The following is a 7,162-nucleotide window of genomic DNA, read 5'->3' as shown; positions in this document are numbered from 1 at the left end:
TAGAGCAAGTAGGGTATCGTATCACAAGGAGTATGTGGTCAATGTATTCGTGTAACAGATTTCTAATTATGAAGTGAATGATTTTTAGTGCTTATCACACAAGCAATAGTTTGAATTTAGAGAACTAAGCAACGGACAAGTAAACGAGTATTAAGCAGTTAAAAAACAAATCACACCCAGGAATTCAAGTAAGCAACCAACAGTTATCTCATGCAACCTAACAGATTAATTATTAACGATTAACTGAAAACCGGTCAATCAGACAAAACCTTACACATCAACAATCACTTTACACACGACACTAGTTATCAAACAGTCCTTGCCCGTGTGACTCAGTTAAGGGCAATCGTATGTTTTATCGTATTTAATCTAACCAAACAATTATATGACTAATTATCTAGCAACTAGTATCAGATCGTTCAGACCAACGTAAACCAAAACCGACCGAACACTCAGAAATACCAAACATCAATAATCATATATCAATCATCAATAATAATACACAAGTGTTCTTAATCACATGAGAAAAACTGTAAAGATTACATACTATGCATCACGGGTGCGATTCTAGGAGATTAGCCGAGCCATGACATCATCAAATCTTCGATACAGATGATATGGATCATGCGGGAGGTCTTGGCACAAGCTATGGTGATGGAAATCGCCTTTTGGAGCTGCTGGAATCGCCTTTGGTTCGTCAAAACGGAGCTAGGGTTGTTTATGATGAAGAATATGATTATAACCTAATTTTCCCGTTTTTATGTCCATCGCGATACGCGATTGCCATATGAACATCCCATCGCGTAGCGCGACCTAAGAAAACCTCATTTTCAGATTCCTCTCGTCGAGAAACCCAAAATTCATATATTATGGCTCCCGTAACTCACTTTCTAGCTCAGGATATGCTCGTTACTTCAAGGTCGTATTTTGTCAACCCATCTTGTTCAGTTTTAGCATTGGCTTATGATTTCTCATCCATACTCTTCCCGAATCCTTGTAACACTTCCCAAGACATCAAATCATGCTTAGATCTTCCCGATATATCATTCCATGCTCGTACAGGTCTCGCATTTAGCATCTTTAACGATCAATTACCTGAAATACAAAAGCACGTATGAAGTACCAAAGTTCTAACAATATACTCAATAAAACTACATAATTAATACATTAATATATATACAAAATACCCGACCATCACATCCCCACACTTATCTTTTGCTTGCCCTCAAGCAAAACCCTAAAGTAAACATTAACCTCCATCATAGGTATGTGAATTATCGCCATTAATACTAGTAAGGTTTAAGGTCATACCCAGTTTCCCAGACTGACACTTTCTAGATTGACATCCCACAAATACGGTTAAGTGCTATAATAAAAACAATAGAGTCGTCCAGACGAGTGTACTTTGTTTCCGGTTAAGGCATACATGTTCATACCCCTCACACTATCAACACTCCTCTCGGTTTAATATCTGGACTAGCAAAAGATGTGCCAGTATATGTCTCTGCCCTCAAATACCAAATATGAGTCACAACTTAATAAGCTTGCAGGCCAGTTTTATCTCCACCCATTACCCACCGGTTGTATAAAGACTCGGAATAAGGTTTTGCTGGGGCTTAGGTTGGGTGCGGAATAGGCATATTTAGTGATTAAGGTGGATGTAACCCAGTTTACAAATACACAAACAACTAATCAAAAATAAATAGACTGCTAATTACATAACTGAATAAAAACTAACTTTCTTTTTGGCAATTTTTGCTAATTTTTTTTTTTTGCAGCTGATAGACAATATACTGAAGCAAATAAATATACAACTCTGATAAACACATATTTACAACTCAACCGAGACATACGTACATTGTGTACTATGCTCAACAACTGACTATATACAACTCGATAACGAACTAGACTTCATCACACAGGGTTAAAATAAAGTGAAGGCCAAGGCTGAAATGGTGTGTAATGTTCAGTTGAATAAATGAAAAGGAATATGGTCCAAATGGGCTCGTAGGGGAATAATGTCGGGTAAGGAACTTTATTTAGTGGGGGGGAAAGTGTACGTAAGGGTTTTCTAAAGTCCTAATCTCCATACAGGTGGTGGTATTAAGATCTCGATAAGCATGTGACAAGCAAGTTCTAACTTTGTAAAACATATTGGTTTCCCTCAATCAATGGTGTAAGACATGTTTTATATCTATTATATAGTATGTATATTAAGTATAGGGGGCCATCTCACAATATATCTGGAATAATGGGCTGCCGATATGAAACATGTATACCCGTCCCCTTGACTCGTTATCCCCGCCTAAACGACCCCATTTTCAACTTCTCTTTTTGAAAACATTCGTGAGTAAAACTATCGAGAAGCTGAAAAACCAACCATGACCAGAAACCTATAACTTGGCATTAATGACAATAATTAACAGTTAATAACTTTGGTTTCTGAACACTCTTCGAGGTACTATCGGGCTAAAATTTTCAAATTTCCCCCATCCCCATACTTGAGGTTTACATTGTCCTTAATGTTAAAATATTTAAACAATTAATGAACATTTGAGGGACGGGGTTGAAATTGACTTTTTGACTGTTCGGCAATTTTAAAAATTCGGGGCTCAAATGTGACGGTTCTCCTAGCAAATATACAAATTACACTTTTAACATTTAAACTAATAAGACAAAATAAATTATGAAACTGAAATCACCTGATATCAATGAGATTGGAAAAGGACCAGTCGGCTCGCGAACTCTCATAAACACTCGTATACTCTCGTCTCGACCAAGTACCAAACTGACAACCGAACCTGCAAAATCTCGAGACGTGTAGAAGCAAGCTTCTCACAAGTGTAAGACATAGGTCTTTTACGAGTTATGAAAATGATTTTCTGTTAATTTTATTAAAACAATTACCGAGCCAAATTAAGTCATTTCATAATAAATTTTGTTAAACAAGTTAAAAACGATAAAAGACCTAACTCACTTTCGTAGGAATCACGATTGCATTTAGCATATGCAACAAGCCCTGTAAACCTCCTGGTAGCCCGGGAGGAAGAGTGGGGTCTCATGAGGGTTTATTGTGAACTACACCCACAAAGTTCGGCTACAACATAATATACACGTACCTGGATTAACCACAGCAAAATGTACATGAAAGCACTCTGGGTCGCTTAACTGAAACCTCATTTTCTCGTGGAGCAGTATCCCCACACTTAGCTTTTGCTATGATGGTACGCTTGAAATACAATTAGTAACAAATAAATAAAAAATGCAAACTAAAAATATACAAAATGTACAAATACCACCCTTTTGAAAATTTTATGACATTCAAGGTGGGCGTCTAGCCTGCCCCCGTGCAGCCTTCTCGTTACATTCACGCTCCTCAAGAGATTCCTCCCAACCTTTTGGAACGACATGATCCTGCCATTTTTCATTTACGTCTGGCGGTTTCTTTACATCTTTCTTTTTCGTCTTCTTTCCCTTTCTTGTAGTTGCTTCCTCACCATCTCTAACTCCATGCAACATCTCATTCCATCCTTTCTCCTTCATGCTACTCCTTAGCTCATTCCTGTCAGTCACAAAACATTTCTCTTTTGTGTGATCCTTTCTCAAGGATTCACACTTGTCAACAACATGGTTAGTAGCATTTTCAAACAATGGTAACCGTTTATCACGATCCCCACACTTAATCTCCAATATCCCCTTAGCACAATCAATTACCGCATGTGCTGTTGCAAGGAATGGCCTACCCAATATGACTTGCGGTTGTGTATTATTCACACGTTTGGCATAGTCAAGTACAAGAAAGTCAACTGGGTAGAAAAATTCCTCCACCTGAACCATTACATTAGTCACCATGCCCCGGGGAAGTGTATGAGTTTGGTCCGCCAACACCACGGTGGTGTTTACCCTTTCTAATGGGCCAAATTCATACTGATCATATAAACTACCAGGCATGATACTAACACATGCTCCAAGATCTAGAAGTGCCCGATCAGTTTTAAATTTCCCAATTTGAATTGATAAAAGTGGCACTCCCGGGTCTTGGAGTTTACTTGAGGTGGTATTATTCTCCACATCCTCATCTCTCATGTTGGTCAATTTACCATTTAAACATTTTTCACATGTGCAATTTTCACAAAAAGACATTTCATATGTTTTTGGTTCTGATTCATTTTGGAAAATTGATTCATTTTGACCGACACAATCACTCTCACCACTAACATCTTCCACCACCCCCTCAACAAACTGTGGTGGTGAATCAACTTCAACAATAGAAATTTCAAAATGATGTAAAAGACTTACAGCGTTGATGTGCACATTGTTTCCTTTCTTGGAGCTTGAGCAGTAATGGTTCGGGTTGACTGTGGTGTCACTCGGGAGTTGGCCCGCATTCTTCTGTAGCTTTGCCACATCTGCAGCGAGCTGAACGATCTGTTTCATCATCGCCTCTGACGACTTATCCCGTAACTCGAACTGTTGCTTCGTCTCAGCCTTGTGATCAGTCATAACTTTCAATAATGCATCCAACATTGAGTGCACCGACTCATCCGAATTTCCCGAGGACCCTTTCTGTTGATCCTGATTACCCGAAGAATTTCCGCCCCGGTTACCGTCTCTGTTATACCCCCGATTCTGATTACTCGAACCCTGCTGCTAACCGCTCTGGCGGTAATTACCCTGCGATCTGTTTTGGCTTGATCCCTGAAAGTTCGGGTTCAACTGCGAAGATGCGTTCCCGTAACGAAAGTTCGGGTGATTCCTCAGGCCCGGGTGATATGTGTTCGAATTGAACCCTTGGCCTTTGGAATCCCCGTAAGTATAATTAACTTCCTCGGTGTCATCCTCCTCATCATCATAATACTCGGAGCAATTTTCTGTCTTATGCCCGAGTTCACCACAATCTTCACAAACCGGGAATTTAACACCAACTTTCCCGACCTCTTTTTTCTTACCTTTTTTCAACTCAGCCAGTTCACGTTCGAACTCAGTAATTCTTTCAGACTCACTCGCAACTGACTTAACTGACCTTGATGAATTACCCCATCTTCGTCTTTCAGCTGTTGCTTCAGATTTCGAATCTTCACACATAAACTCTAGAAAATCCCAATCATCTTCCTCAGGCTGATTCAGCAATAGACCATAACACGAGGCCATAATATGCTTTCGGTCCTCGTATGTCAACCCATCAACAAAGCACTTTAGCAGTTCCCACAGTTCGATTTGGTGATGTGGGCATTTCCTGATCATGTCTTTATACCTGGTAAAGGCTTCATGAAATAACTCACCAGATAATTGTGAAACTTTGCGAATGTCTGAACGGGCCTTGGTAGTCTTCGACTGTGAATAAAATTCGTTTAGAAAAACTTGTTGCATCTCAGCCCAATTTCTAATACTGTACATCGGTAGTGAATTAAACCAGAGTTTTGCTTTATCTTTTAGAGAAAACTGGAATAATCGCAACCGGACTTCATCCTGATCAAATGTACCATCACCAATAGACCCGCAAATAGCCAAAAAATCGGTCAAGTGCGAATATGGGTCTTCCGAAGCCAACCCGTGGAAATGAGGAACGATGTTAATGTAAGATGGCCGGTACTTGAAAGTTTGATGTCCCTGCATTCGTTCCTGTGGGACCAACGGGGATGCTCCGTCCGAGATAGCCGGTCTGAACCGACTGTTAACACCAGTGTTTTCAAACCCAGACCGGACCGGCCGGTCGGCCCGGTTTGACCGGGAACCAGTACCATCACCGGTCCGGTTAGCCACATAAACCCGTTTTCGAAAAACCCGGCCGGTTTTGCGGGTCGACGGTCAAATCGGGTGGCCGGAAACCGCGGCCGGACCGGAATGTTGATACAAAATACACAGATCTGTGACCTGCTAACTAAATAGAAGAAAAAGAAGACTTTGCAATGTGCCATAATGAAAGATCTAGGGTTGATACGATCGTCAATGTTAGTGAGAGATGGTGAATTTGAACTGCGCTGGATCTTTAAGTGGCTGTGTTGATGACGGCTCAAGGTTGAGATAGAATATTGCTTGGGGTCTTTGGATTAAACTTGAAATCTTCACATTCAACTTAGGTCGAATACTATTTATTTAATTTAGATCCTATGTATTACTAATAATTTCACTTTTAGTCCTTTTATACTTCTGCTTTACATATTTACTTCAATAAAAGTTCAATAAACTTTAACCAGTCCCTCAACATTCATTATATATAAATATATAGTATTTATAATGTCATCCGGGTCAAGTACCGGTCCGACCTCCCGGTCCGGTCCGACCTGTGACCCGGTAAGATTTCCGGGTCAATGTCCGGGCCGGGTCTGAAAACATTGGTTAACACCGTGAACCGGAGCCATATAATTCTTCCTAAGCCCCCCGGGGTTTCCCAAACCGCCCCGGTTAACCTGAATACCAAGAACTCTTTCGGGCCGTTCCTCCCGATTTTCCGTGTCTCGACCCCTTCCATTTATGTTAACTGGTCCAGCTCGGTCAAAGTTGAGGTTTAGTTTTCGTCTTGGGTTTTGGTTTCGGGTTCTGGAAGCACGAGTTGAGTGATTTTGGTCATTTTGGTTATTGAAGTTTAGTGGGTCAGGTATGTTGCCTGGGTGAAACGCGTTAGTTTGTGGGAGTGGGTCCTGGTTTTGGTTATTTTTCTGGTTCTGGTTTTCGTTCTGGTTCTGGTCTTCCATATCGGAATTTCTGTTTTGTACTCGGTTCTGCCGAGCTAACCTCTCAATTTCGGGCTCGTAAATTAACGGAGACTGTCGGCCCGAATGGCGGGTGCGCATAAACCTATTATCTTCACAACTAACACAACCCGCGTAAAATAAAGAAAATAAGATTTAAACTAAAAAAACTAAAACAAAAATTAAGACTAAAATTAAAATTAAACACAAAAGTCAAATAACACGAAAAACACTAAGCGCACTAACTCCCCGGCAACGGCGCCATTTTGATGACCGTCGTTTGAGTCAATCAAACACCTAATTATTCTAAATAGTTAGAGCAAGTAGGGTATCGTATCACAAGGAGTATGTGGTCAATGTATTCGTGTAACAGATTTCTAATTATGAAGTGAATGATTTTTACTGTTGATCACACAAGCAATAGTTTGAATTTAGAGAACTAAGCAACGAACAAGTAAACAAGTATTAAG

This window comes from Bidens hawaiensis, unplaced genomic scaffold, assembly GCF_021521415.1.
Source record: "Bidens hawaiensis isolate Kalapana, Puna unplaced genomic scaffold, B.hawaiensis_p1.1 tig00025838_1, whole genome shotgun sequence".
Taxonomy (NCBI): domain Eukaryota; kingdom Viridiplantae; phylum Streptophyta; class Magnoliopsida; order Asterales; family Asteraceae; genus Bidens; species Bidens hawaiensis.
Note: the sequence above shows the minus strand (reverse complement) of the source record.